Source organism: Electrophorus electricus, chromosome 18 (genome assembly GCF_041902795.1).
Source record: "Electrophorus electricus isolate QZ-2024a chromosome 18, ASM4190279v1, whole genome shotgun sequence".
NCBI lineage: Eukaryota > Metazoa > Chordata > Actinopteri > Gymnotiformes > Gymnotidae > Electrophorus > Electrophorus electricus.
In genome coordinates, this window is record NC_137514.1 from 19,928,694 (window position 1) to 19,942,817 (window position 14,124).

Sequence of the window (14,124 nt, forward strand, 5' to 3'; positions counted from 1 at the left end):
TACAAGTACACAGCAAAAACGAGACAATGTTCCTCCAGGACCATGGTGCAACACAAAACAACAGACAACTTGCTACACAAGTGCAAACAATCCAACACAGTGCAATATGTCATAAACATTAAATAAACAATAATAAATACAGGACAGGACAAATACAAAATGAGTAGACAGTGCAATTATTTAGTCCAGTACACAGTACTGGGCACATGTAAAGCGAGTTGTGCATAGGAGTCAGTGACCTGCTACCCTGATCATAGCAGTCACCGGTAGCAGCCAGAACAGTTCAGAGTACAGTGCTGATTTAGTACAGTACTCTAACAGCAAGTAGGATAATGTGCAAGACTGCAACAGGAGTGCATAGTTTATTTGTGTGAAGTTTGACAGCACTAGTCCGATGCATGTATGTATGTGTGTGTGTGTGTGTGTGTGTGTGTGTGTGTGTGTGTGTGTGTGTGTGTGTGTGTGTGTGTGTGTGACTGTGTATAAGCATGTGTGTATGTGTGTGTATAAAAGCGCCCATTTTGGAATCTGAATCGGAATTGGAGTTAGCCAGAGTTCAGGAGTCTAATGGCTTCTGGGAAGAAGCTGTTGCACAGTCTGGAGGTGCGCCGAACCTGTGGGAGTATAAATAGTGCGCAGGGTTAATGGGACGCAGGTGTCTCCTGTCAGAAGACAGGTGATTGCGAGCGGGGGAGACAAGTGGTACGGTCCTGGTCTGGCGGAGGCGTGTCCTCCCCGCTAGGGGACCCGTCTACCGTGACAAGAAGTTTTTCTTTACTAGAATTTGTCATAGTACCACATTACCCAGTGTCCCAGATTACCTGAATTCACCCTACTGAGTGTCAGAAAATACGCAGGAAATAAATCATTAATACCTGTTTGTAGAAGTCACTGAACCAGATAGGTTTATGAATGTAAATTATGGTTATATTTTACTATGTAGAATGGAGTGGACAGAGTTTTTAACAAGAAAAGTGAAATATACAAATCAATATGACCAAGTCAGTAAAGATATATCTAAATGACTGAATGAAATAACACTTTTATTTAAAGTGTGTCAACTAGCCACACAGCATATGTAACTAAAAGAAGTAAATAGTGAATTATTAATTACAACACACACATACCACTAGACGCTTAGAATATAGAGCCAAATGGAATCAGAAATGGGTTTTTTTGCCACGTCATGGTGAGTTTGTCATGGTTATGGCACCTATAACACAAGAGCCTTAACCCTCAATTGCTCAAGTTTACTCAGTCATAAAAGCGTCAGCTAAATTTCATGAGTCTAAATGTAAGTTTGTTGTCATGGCAAATATATTTGACGCAACGGTAATTGGTCGCTGCATAAGATATGAACTAATTTAGGAATGAGGCTGATATGATATTAATAAGCTTTCAGCACTTCACCACTGTTAGTTGATGTATCTTCTTTTTTCTAAACACTCAGAACAGTATGTTATTGTTACCCTATACAATTGTGATTGTACCAATAACAAAAAACAATATTGATAACACTACACAGTTTTTGATTCCTTTCAAAACTCCTATTAAACAAATCCAATGTATTTAATTCTAATGAACCATGACTACATATGCTGAGAAAAGCAACTTTTATTGCTGGCAAATCCAGAATTTATGTCATAGGGTGCACGATCGGAAAATTCAAATTAAGAAACAAAACCAGAACATGTGATGATAAAGAAAGCAAAACACAAAACTAAACACAGTTTACAAACACGCACAGAACAAGCTAATATTGGAATAGGGAACAAGGCAGTACATAGAAGATAAATGTGTAATCCAGAGACAAGGAATACAGACACAGTCTTATTGCAAATGACCAGCAACACAACAAAAGAAACACGGGGCTTAAGTACAACTAATAAGGTCTAATGAGACACAGATGAAACCAATAAGGGGGGGGAGAAAACTTAAAAGGCTAAACAGGAACACAACCAAAACAAAATCACCTGGCTAGGCATCGCTGTGGAAATCATGCCCAAGGCCAGGCGATAGTGACAGAAACAATCCTTTAAACACTCGGATAGAAACCTTAATCAGAAATAGCATAGTAAGATGGATTAAATAAGAATGAATGACAACTAGGTTAATAAAGACCACAAGTATAAAAATAAATGGTTATGACAAAACAAAATTAACAAAAACAAATATTAATTAATTAAATATTAACAAGCAAGATATATATATATATATATATATATATATATATATATATATATATATATATATATATATATATATATATATATATATATAATCATGCTGGGTTTACAACAAATCTGGGTTTACAACAAATATATATATATATATATATATATATATATATATATATATATATATATATATATATATATATATATATATATATATATATATATATATATATACTGATAGGGTCAAGAGGGAATTAATGGATGGATTACTCAGTAGAACAAAAGCCAAGACTCCCTAATCATACCCTGACGGACCAGAATTACAGTGACAAGTCACATTACCAGTGCCAACCACTGTGCATATGATATGTGCATTATGCTTTAATGGGTTCAATCAGGTTGGAACCTTCTCTTCAAGTGGGCAGAGGGGCTCCTTTGGATCATGCTGTGGGTTTGTGGGTCTGTACTTGCATGTGAAGGTGGAGGGGGCACCAGCATGACCCAACTGTTTTGATCTCTGGACTGGTACTGCAGAGGCAGCTCAGTAAAAGAGTTGATAGTTAATGTCGAATTTTAACGAATCTCCTCAACTGATGACTTATCCAGAGACTTGGTACCGGTAGCATCTGTACAAACCTCACCAGTGCTGAGCGTCAAAGTGGAGGACAGGTAGGTTTTGACAGTCTGGGGTGGTTGGTCAAAAAGTCCTTTATCTAGAGGAAGATAGGTTGTGAAATTCCTAAGTCAATGAGTTTCATCATCAGTCTGCCTAGTATGACTGTGTTAAAGTCTATAAAAGCTCCCCTGGTGTTCAAGGTGGGACATTGCAGTGTGAATCTTTTTTAATAAAGCAAATAATTTGAAACTCCACCTTGGATAATATTCTGTAAGGAACATGTAAATGAATAAACATTTTTGAAGGTGTGCCTGGAGTGTGCCGTCATGGGTGAGTTCTGTGACTCACGGTACGGCCCCCTCCTCCAAGACTCCTTGCCATGTTCTCACGTGTGCATGTGTCTAGCTCCATGCCTCTACTTTGCTCACTGATCATGTGTCTCACCTCTCAGTGGTTATGTTCCTTGTTAGCACATGTTTTTAAACCCCTCTATTCCTGTTGTTTGTTGTCCATGTTTGACCTCACATGTGTTCCAGATGTTGTGCTGATTTGGTTTTATTGTGTTTTATGTTCTTCATGTTTTGGTTTCAGTTTTGTTTGTGTTGTTAATAAACATTGTCTTTGTTATGGAGGCTTCCACTTCCCACTTGCATCCCACTTCCTTGTGAAATCTTGTTACAGAAACACCTGTAACAGTTGCATAGGTTAAAATATGTACATGTGTATCAACCTTTTTCCCTTTTGTTGGATTGAGAGTCGTGGTGTTGTTGAGCACATAACCCATAATGAGGGGGGCATAGTACATGAATTCAGGGCTCATTCCTCATTCCTTTTTGGAGCTGATGGCTGTAGTTGGGTCTGCTCGCCCAGTGGGTGGGACATTGATGGTGGGTTAACAATCGAACAGGGAATCCCATAAATGAGGGGGAAAAAGAGGGAGTTTTTAATACATTGACGTAGCAGTTCATGGGACCTCATCAGGGGAAATGTTTGTATTTTCTCCCTGTACTTTTGCACAGTAGAAACATACCTGGAGGTGTTGGAGATTTTTCCCTACCCCGGGGTATTATTGACTAGCAATGGAACTTTCCTGAGGGATTTACAAGCTTCGTTTCCAATCTACCTAAGATAATCTTTGGGGTGAACTATGGGCTGGAAGAGAGAGAGACTGCCGAGTCTCCATTTTGATTTACCTTGCTCACTAATCCCCTGTTGTGAATGCTTTTACTGCTGTTAAAGTGGTAGTGTTGTGTGACCAGAAGTGTGATATTATGTTGGGTTTATTTGTATAATGTTACTACTTGTGGGGGGTTGCTATTAAATGTCCACCATTTCTGTGTTAATCTGTGTGCTTGAAGGTATTGCGCTAGAGTGTTAATTGCACCACCCATCCTTGTTTGCGTTTGTGAAAAGGTCCCAGGGAAAATAGGACAAATCGCACACACCGACAACCGAGGGATGCAGCGAGCCTCCTTTTCATTATGACATCTGCTGGCGGGGGCTAAGTACTTGCTGTTACTCCCTGAGGAAATCAAGCAAGCACATGAGGACACGAGACGTGCAGCATACATGTTTTCCGTCATGCTGGACGCATTCCTCAGGAGGGACACTACCAGTTTGGGGGATGCCAGGCTTACCTGCATCAGTATGGACTTGTAGAGGCTCATTCAAGAGGAGGAGGCAGGTGAAGTCCAGCCTGAAGCCCCCCCTAGTGACCCAAAACCTCCTTCTAGCACCTCCCTCAACAGCCCTAATAGGTTAGGACTCAACTCTCCCTTCCCTTCAATAAAGATGAAAAAGAAGGGAATGAAGAGAAACAAAACTCCTCCTGACTCTTCCTGTTTAGTAGAGTCAGTCCTTCAAAATGATTCATTCTGTCCCTGCCCGGAGTATATAGAGTCTCCTGAGGGGTTAAAGGAGGATCCTGGGGATTCTTGGTCGGATGCTATGGTGGTCAACCAGCGCTCCATGGACCAGTATGATGAGAGTAATGCTAAGGGCCAGAAGGACTACTGCAACCCTCTGTCGGATATGGGATCCTATTGCTCGGTTTCCTCTCATCTAGACATTGAGAAGCTTCCCCTGGAGCCTGTTTCAGATGTGGATTTGTAGCAATCTGTGGACTCCTGCATGGAGGTGGAACACCCGCCTGTGCCCAAGTCTACGATGGATGCACGCTGCTTCCGTGCCCGTACACTTCCTCATAAAACCTCCAAGAAGGTGCAAGTGCCATCTGGCCACTCCAGAGTCTGCAAATCCCCTCGCAGGTCCACCAGGAGATTGGAGTTTTCTACGCGGACCGAGCCTGTGGCAGCAGTTCATCTGGCACCCACCTTCAAAATGCACTCTCTGGCATATCCACAAGGAAGGTGGAAGGCAACAGGTGCTACCCCCTGGATTCATAAATCCTCACCCAAGCCAGTGCCAGGAGGGCCGTCGGGTGTCCACTTCCGGCCAGTCACTGGACCTCCACCTACCCTTCCCCCAGGGCTAGACATTTTCCTGTATCTGTCTCTGTCTCCTTGCCCATCACAGGTGTTATGTCAGTCCCTCTCTCCTACTTTGTGTCTGTTCCTCTTCCCGTCAGTGTCTCCGTCCCTGTGTCTGTCATTCTCTTGGTCCCTGTTGTCCTCGGTCCAGTCCAGGCTAGATGGTGTCAGTTCCCTCAGTCCTCCAGCCTTGGGCCAATAGGCTAGCATGCTGGGAGTTGTGACCCCTGTATTACTGTTGTTTGTTGTCTATGTTTGACCTCGTGTGTGTTTCACACGTTCTACTCTTGAGTGTTTCCAGCACACACACACACATTCTCACTGAAAACACAGTCTAGGCCTTTGAGTCAGGCTCAGTGGTAACAGTGCCCCTGAATCTGTCAGTGTGTAAACCACAACTGAATGAAAAATGGCACTGAGCACCCAGTTTGTTTACATTTTTATACTCTGGTATTTTAATTGAACTGCCACTCCTTTCTAAAATCACATTTCTGCTGGACAAGACCCAGAACCTCTCTGGCGCCATTATGCCGAGCTTCAAAGCCATAAATAGTCTAGCTGATATCTTACCATGCTGGTCTAGATCTCTGACTCCCTCATCTTAGGTGTCATAAAACCAACAGACTGAAATTTGTGCAGCTCTCACCAGCCTGCATACACTTCAAGGAACTGTGACCTTAAATTCAATTAGACTCAAGTAACAACTTACCATTTAATCTACAATTATGCCAAATAATCAACCAATAATGTATGGGGATTTTAATAGAATTTCCAAATTGTGATGTATTTTATGAATGCCTGCTGTCTCAATATTCTGTTCATTACTTGTCCCTCATAATTTGTATTATTCCCTCATATTAGCTCATCTGCATGTTGCTTAAATTCATGCATATTTTAAACAAATTGTTACTCACTCTTCATTGTGTTTACCAGAAATCCTATATGAACCAATTAGACAATATATTAAAGTTACTAGTTTGTAACGTCTAAACCAGGCACGTAATTAAACTAATTAAACAGATCTAAATGCTCCACCCTCATTCTCAGACAAGGAGGCAGAAATGGATTGGAGTGATTTTCTTTCTTTTTATTGCTTTATTTCCTTTGTTTCATTATAATTGATTCGTGGTCGACCCTACATATTCCTGTATTCCTATATCGCTTAAATTATTTTCCCCAAATCAGGAACAGAGGTTATTGAATGTATGTGTCCTAGGCATGCCTCATTTCTTCCAAAAGATAATTCTACGCCCTCAGTTGAATTGTGTTGAGAAGTTGAGCGGTGAGGACAGGAGTCTGTCGAGTCAAGCAATCTAATCGGGTCTGAGATGTGAACTGCGACTGAAACAAAGAAAGGGAGGGGGACTACCCCCCACTAAACTTTTGCAAAGACAAAGTCTTTTTTTTCTGTTTCTTAAACAAGTCAATAACCTCTTGATAAACAGATAGAAATATTAGGTTGTCCTAGTTTGCCATATTTTAATGGGATGCCATTGTTTCTTTTGTTATGATCTTATTAATTTCTTTTCTTTAGTCTGTGTTTGTCAGAATTGAGCCAACACGGCTCTTACTGAACACACCTGTCCATTCGAGACTGGAATACCTGGTAAACAGCCCACTCTAATTTCAGAAAGGTCTGCCCATGAAGGTGTATGTGACTCCAAAGGTCCAGTTCCTCATTCTAAGAAATCTGGTCTCCACACCAGTTGCCAAAAACTTCAAGGAACAGCAGACTGCTTCAGAGACATCGGACAATCTCCCAGCAAGGACGCTACATTGATGGCCAATCAGGCATTTGGATGAAAGACTGATCATAACATGTGGAATGCTGACCTGACACCTGAAGTCAACTGGACACTCCCTTGCACTCTTTGCACTGTCCGGATGATCTCCAGACTGTTCGCCAGTGAGTCGTAAAAGCCGCTATTTCCCGCGTATGTTACAAGTTGGTATCATTATTAGCTTTAGTGTTTATTAGTCAAATTAGATTAGTTAAAATTTTTACATCACCTTTGACACAGCCTCTAGATCCTCCTATTAGACTGTAGGCATACTTTTATTATAGATTTGTTGATCAATAAATTTCCTTTGTTGGTCAATAAATAGATTACTCATTTGATTAATCCCATAGATTATGTAAATATATATAATTACCTTTTTCTCCAATTATTTATTAGTAGGTTTTTTTATTTACATTTACGGAATTTAGCAGACACTCTTATCCAGAGCGACTTACAAAAGTGCTTTGTCATTTACTCATAGAATATTTCCAAGTACAGTACAGTAGGTTAGAATTAAGCATACCAATGAACTAGAATACTGTAGAATACAGGGATGAATGCTGATATCTATAAGTGCAAAATACATAAGGTCTATCTTAAATAATGATAAGTGCTATAAACAATAAATGCTAGAGTTTGTTAAACAACATAAACAATGCGCTATAATAAGTACTAAATTAGTCAGTCAATAAAGGAGCAGTGTCAGTTGTCCTTTAAATATTCTGTAAATAGATGTGTCTTCAGTCTGCGTTTGAAGACTGCAAGGGACTCTGCTGTCTGGACAGCAAGTGGGAGTTCATTCCATCATCTTGGAGCCAGAACAGAAAATAATCTCGATGCTTGTTGTCCATGAGACCTGAAGCAAGGTATTTCAAGCCAAGCCATACTTGAGGTTTGAAGTACTCGAGGTATGGATAGGGCCTTGACCATTGACCTCATGTATGAAGGGGCTGGTCCATTTTTGGCTTTGTAGGCAAGCGTCAAGGTTTTAAATCTGATGCGTGCAGCTACAGGGAGCCAATGAATGGAGCACAGCAGTGGAGTAACGTGTGAACTTCAGAAGATTGAAGACCAGTATTCTGGACAAGTTGTAGAGGTTTGATGGCTCTTAGAGGAAGACCAGTAAGTATCGAGTTGCAGTAGTCTAGCTTTGAGATCACAAGAGACTGCACAAGCACCTGGGTAGCTTCCTGCGAAAGAAAGGGTTGAATCCTTTGTATGTTACAAAGGAGGAATCTGCAAGACCAGGTTAGATTAGAAACGTGATTTGAGAAGGACAACTGGTTGTCCAGGCTATGGGCAGCTTCGGATCGTGATACCAGGGAGTTCTCGAAGGAAACAGTGAGGTCATGGTAAGGGTTGGGAGTACCTGGGATGAACAGAAGCTTGGTTTTACTGGGGTTGAGCTTCAAGTGGTGGGCTGTCATCCATGACGCGATGTCAGTCAAGCATGCCGAGATACGTCTGGAGACCTGCATGTCAGAAAGAAATAATTGAGTGTCATCAGCATAGCAGTGGTAGGAGAAACCATGAGAAGATATTACATCACCAAGAGAACGAATATACAAAGAGAAGAGAAGGGGGTCCAATACTGAGCCTTGTGGAACACAAGTGGAGAGTCTACGCGGTTTGGATGTGGATCCTCTCCATGTCACCTGATAGGACCGTCCATCCAGATAGGACTGAAATCATCTCCAAGCAGAGCCAGTCACACCAAGCCTGGAAAGAACAGAGAGAAGAATATTGTGGTTCACTGTGTCAAAGGCTGCTGAAAGGTCTAGAAAAATCAAAACAGATGACTGTTTGGCAGCTTTAGCAGCATGAAGTTTCTCAGTCACTGCTATGAGGGCCATTTCTGTAGAATGTGCCGGTTTGTTGCCAGACTGATTGGGATCATGCAGCTGGTTCTGGGTGAGAAAAAGAAACAATTGATTATAAACTGCTCATTCAAGGGCTTTTGAGAGGAAAGAGAGAAGTGATACTGGTCTGTAATTGGTAATGCTGGAGCTGTCAAGTGTGGCCTTCTTGAGGATTGGTACCACCCTGGTGGTTTTGAATGCAGTAGACACATATCCAGAAGATAAGGAGTTGTTGATGATGACAAAGATGAAAGGAAGCAGATATCTTACAATTGTCTGGAACATAGCAGAAGGAATTGGATCCAGCGGACATGTAGTCAGATTGCTGGAAGTCAGGAGTTGAAGAATTTCATCCGAGGAGAGAGGAGAAAAAGTCAGAGAGTTGGATGTTGGTGAATGCACATTGGCTGGAGGAGTGGGAACAGAGGAGAAGGACTGGTGGATTGCTGCAACCTTCTCCTCAAAGAAGGTAAGAAAATCCTCCGGAGTAAGAGATGAGGAAGGAGGGGGAGGGGGAGGATTAAGGAGAGAAGAAAAAATAGTGAAGAGCTTGCGTGGATCAGATGATGATGATTCGAATTGCTCTCTGTAGTAGGATGACTTTGCAGATGTTACTTCCAGTGAGAACTTGGAAAGGAGAGACTTCTATGAGCTAAGTTCTGAATCTACGCGAGATTTCCTCCACCGCCTCTCTGCAGTCCTTAGTTCTCTCCTGTGGCAGCAAAGTGTTTCTGTTAGTCACAAAACCCTCCAATATGTGACAAAAAAGGCCTCTTACAAACTAAAAATTTGGATGAGATAGAAGATGGCAGTTTTTGACAAAAAGAATCATGTAATGTTCCAAATGATGTGTCTATCAAATGTCATAATTCCTGTAACACAGTGTGTCCATGAAAAGATTGGAGATTCTAGCCAGGACAAAATGACAGTTTCTGCCAAGTAGGAGATGGTCACCAGAGAAGGTGCTCTGGAGATACAGTTCCATGACAAGCATGTTGTCATGGTAGGCAGGCTATCCTGCAGGAGGGACACACCCACTCATTCACGCACACATTCACCGCACCTGCCTGGGTCCCAATCTCCTGACCATGAGCAACCAGGTTCCTATCGTCAACACTGGACATTTCCGGTTTGTAGTGCTTGATCCTGTTCACACCTCCTTATGGTCATGTTGATTCTTTCTTTTTCATACAGCTGCATTGCAGCTTAGTTTCCTTTCATAGGAAGGCACTTGTAATGAACATCAAGTTTATCTCATTGTGTTGGCACCACATCACCTTCTCTCCATTGGAGGGCCATCCATCAGGAAAAGACCCCACAGTCTCACACATCTGGGGACACCCTTTACAGCACTGCATCATGGGTACCTGTAGGAGTACTCTATAAAGCACTGTGTCCTATTTTCTCGAGTTGAAGTGTCCCCCTCTGGGACACAGTCATGCAGAGATAGCATAGAAGGTCCCTCATAACAGCAATCTTTTCCACTGGAAGGGGACTCATAGGTATAATAGAGTTTTGACTGTTGGAAGGGGCAACTTTTCTCCACTAGGGCTTTCATTAAGACACATTATTGTCTTAATTTTATTGCAATTTTTTTATTTCACGTTACTGTCATTTTTTCTAGACTACAGTCTGTCATCATAATAATGTGCAGGATTAAAGGAATACTAATACCTCCACATTGCTGTTGTCTTAATTTTTATTAATGGGTACATTGTAGGTTAATATTGAAGACATCAAAACTGAAGAAACATGTGGATTGTGTAATAAACACAAAAGCGTTAAACAAACAAGAATCCGATTTATACTTTAGATTCTTCAAAGTAGCCACCTATTGCTTTGATGAAAGCTGTCCTGCAATTATTTAAAAGTTCAACCAATAAGGGGTGGAGACTAGGAACAAGAGAAACTAAGAGGAATAGAGCAAAATAAGGACACAAGACAGTTACTAGGGCAACCGCGACGATAGACAAGGGGAAGTGTAACAGTGTAAATATGTATACACATATTAACTGTTAGAAATGGAAACAAAGATAAATCCTTGAGAATACTTTATTCATTTATTTGTTTAGATAAAATAAGTAATTAACATCAAAATGTATTTTAACAATCATTTTTTGAGAGGCATGCAGACCCAGCCAAAGGACTATAAACAGAAAAAAAAACAGCCCAAAGGAAGTATTTAATGCATTAACACAAAATAATGAATAATATATAGAAAGTGGCACCTGGAGAACAATCTGAATGTCTGTAACCGCAGGTGTGACAACATTTTACAAGCACACTCGTGATTTCATAGTATTATTTGTCATAAATCAAAATGGATACATTTTAGTTAAAACCTGGGAAAATGTATGAAATATATTTACATCTTCACATTAAACAGACTGAAACACAGAACAAGTCAATGTATTTTACCTCAAGTAACCCCTAAAACCTGTTTAGAAAAATTGTATTCTGTCCACACCAATGCAAACAACCCACCTACTTCAATGACACACACACACACAATCTAGTTGCGATCAGCATCATAAAATAGTTCTGAATGAAGAAAAATATCTGACTGTTCTGAGCTGTATAATCAACAACTAAAACTTTCAACACAGTCAGACTATATTACCCAGTGGCGACACTTTGTGGTTCATCCCTTCATGTCAACAATGTTGCTAGATAGATGGGGGTTTATAGCCAAAATACATGTCATCAGTAGACGAGGGAACACCAGAACTTCCCAAGATAACAAGAACTGTATCATCAGTTAGAGTTGCCCAACACGTCATGAACACAGGATACTTGTTTTCTGCCTTTTAACATTTATGGGAATTTTTCATTTAGATTTGTTTGTTTCAAGTTCAACTTCAAGTTTGGTTTATTCGTCACATACATAGTCATACACAGTATAACTCGCAGTGAAAGGGTGGAGAGTGCTCTGTCCAAACTGAGGAAAGAAAACAGGGGTGCATAGAGAAATATATATTCTATATATGTGAAATATATATATGCAAGATAAATATATATATTCTATGTATGTACAAAATATATTAACAATGTATGTACAATATATGTATATTATGTTTATATACACAATGTACAATGTATATGGTTGTGTGTATATATATATATATATATATATATATATATATATATATATATATATATATATATATATATATATGTACACAATGTACAGAATGTACAGATCCATTTTGTAAAATGACATATTTACAGTTGTTATGTTACATGGTGGTAATTGAATATATATATATGTATATACCCCACCGTTTTACATACTAATGTTTACATTTGCCACCATTACATCCAAACCATACCTTAGTCAGCATATGCAAACTGACATTCAACACCCACACCAGTTGTAGCTGTCACATTATGGCCCCTCCTCTCAAATGTCTCCTCGTGTGTGTGTGTGTGTGTGTGGGTGTGTGTGTTCGTCAGTATGGCTACACCCTCCCTGTGTTCCACACCTGGTCCTCTTTGTGTGTCGTTAGTCTGTGTGTATAAAGATCCAGCATTTTCATGTTACTGTCGTCTGTGTTTAACCCCATGCTAAGTATTCCATGTTGTATTTTTAAATAAACGTATGTTTGGTGAAACTTGTCCCCATATTCTGCTCAGTGTCCTCTTTACAAAAGCACAAATATATATATATATATACACACACAGTATATGAGAGAGAGTGGGAGTCTAAAACTTGGCTTTGTGCTCAGAGTGAATATAGAAAAAAACACACAGACCTGACCAGTGTGAGGAATCTGAGTGAGAAGCAAGAGATCTGGAATGTGTTAAAATCTAGAGTGCTACCTGAAAAACCTGCTCTATGACTCCTGGCAGTGGTCAGATCAGAGTAACTCCCCATTCCGGTACTGCAGGTCTGAGCAGCCATTCAACAAATCAGCAAGATAAGTGTACCACAGTGTGAGTGGGCAGGATCATCTGTGGAATAATGACAGCTGTGGAAACACACACCCATTCATCTGCCATGACAGTGTGCAAAGTTCCACTTCTTCATTACTGTCTTTCACAACTTTATTGTAGCTATAACATTTAAAAAGTCTTTATAATAAACACTGTTTCAATATGATGTTGAATAATTCTTTCTGCGCTGCTTCTTTCCTTCCTTTTATCCACAGATAAGACGATCTTGGTCAGTCATAATTTGACCTGGAGAAAAGCTCTGAGATACTGCAGAAGGAATCATGTGGATCTGGTCTCAGTGAACTCTGAAGCGATTCAGTCCTGGGTGATAGAGGTGACTCAAAACACCTCCACTGAACATGTGTGGCTGGGTCTGCCTCACACCTGCACTTTGGGCTTCTGGTACTGGGTGAGCGGAGAGTCCATCTGCTACCAGAACTGGAGCAGTGCAGTCTGGAGGAGAGAAGAAGTGGGTCAGCCTGCCTGAGATATCTGTACCACATATGAGGATTAGAGTGTGTGTGTGTGTGTGTGTGTGTGTGTGTGTGTGTGTGTGTGTGTGTGTGTCATTGAAGTAGGTGGGTTGGTGTGGACAGAATACAGTTTTTCTAAACAGGTTTTAGGGGTTACTCGAGGTAAAATACATTGACTTGTTCTGTGTTTCAGTCTGTTTAATGTGAAGATGTAAATATATTTCATACATTTTCCCAGGTTTTAACTAAAATGTATCCATTTTGATTTATGACAAATAATACTATGAAATCACAAGTTTTCTTGTAAAATGTTGTCACACCTGCGGTTACAGACATTCAGATTGTTCTCCAGGTGCCACTTTCTATATATTATTCATTATTTTGTGTTAATGCATTAAATACTTCCTTTGGGCTGGTTTTTTTTTTTCTGTTTATAGTCCTTTGGCTGGGTCTGCATGCCTCTCAAAAAATGATTGTTAAAATACATTTTGATGTTACTTATTTTATCTAAACAAATAAATGAATAAAGTATTCTCAAGGATTTATCTTTGTTTCCATTTCTAACAGTTAATATGTGTATACATATATACACTGTTATGCTTCCCTTCAGCAATCATCACGGTTACCCTAGTAACCTGTCTTGTGTCCTTATTTTGCTCTGTTCCTGTTCCTGGCTGAGTGAGTTTATTCTGGACAGCGTGCTCCAGCTCCGCGGTTTTCATATATACCGTGCTACAGAGCTCTCAAAGAAAACGGGAGGAGGCAAAATCTGTTTTTACATGAACAAGTGTTGGTG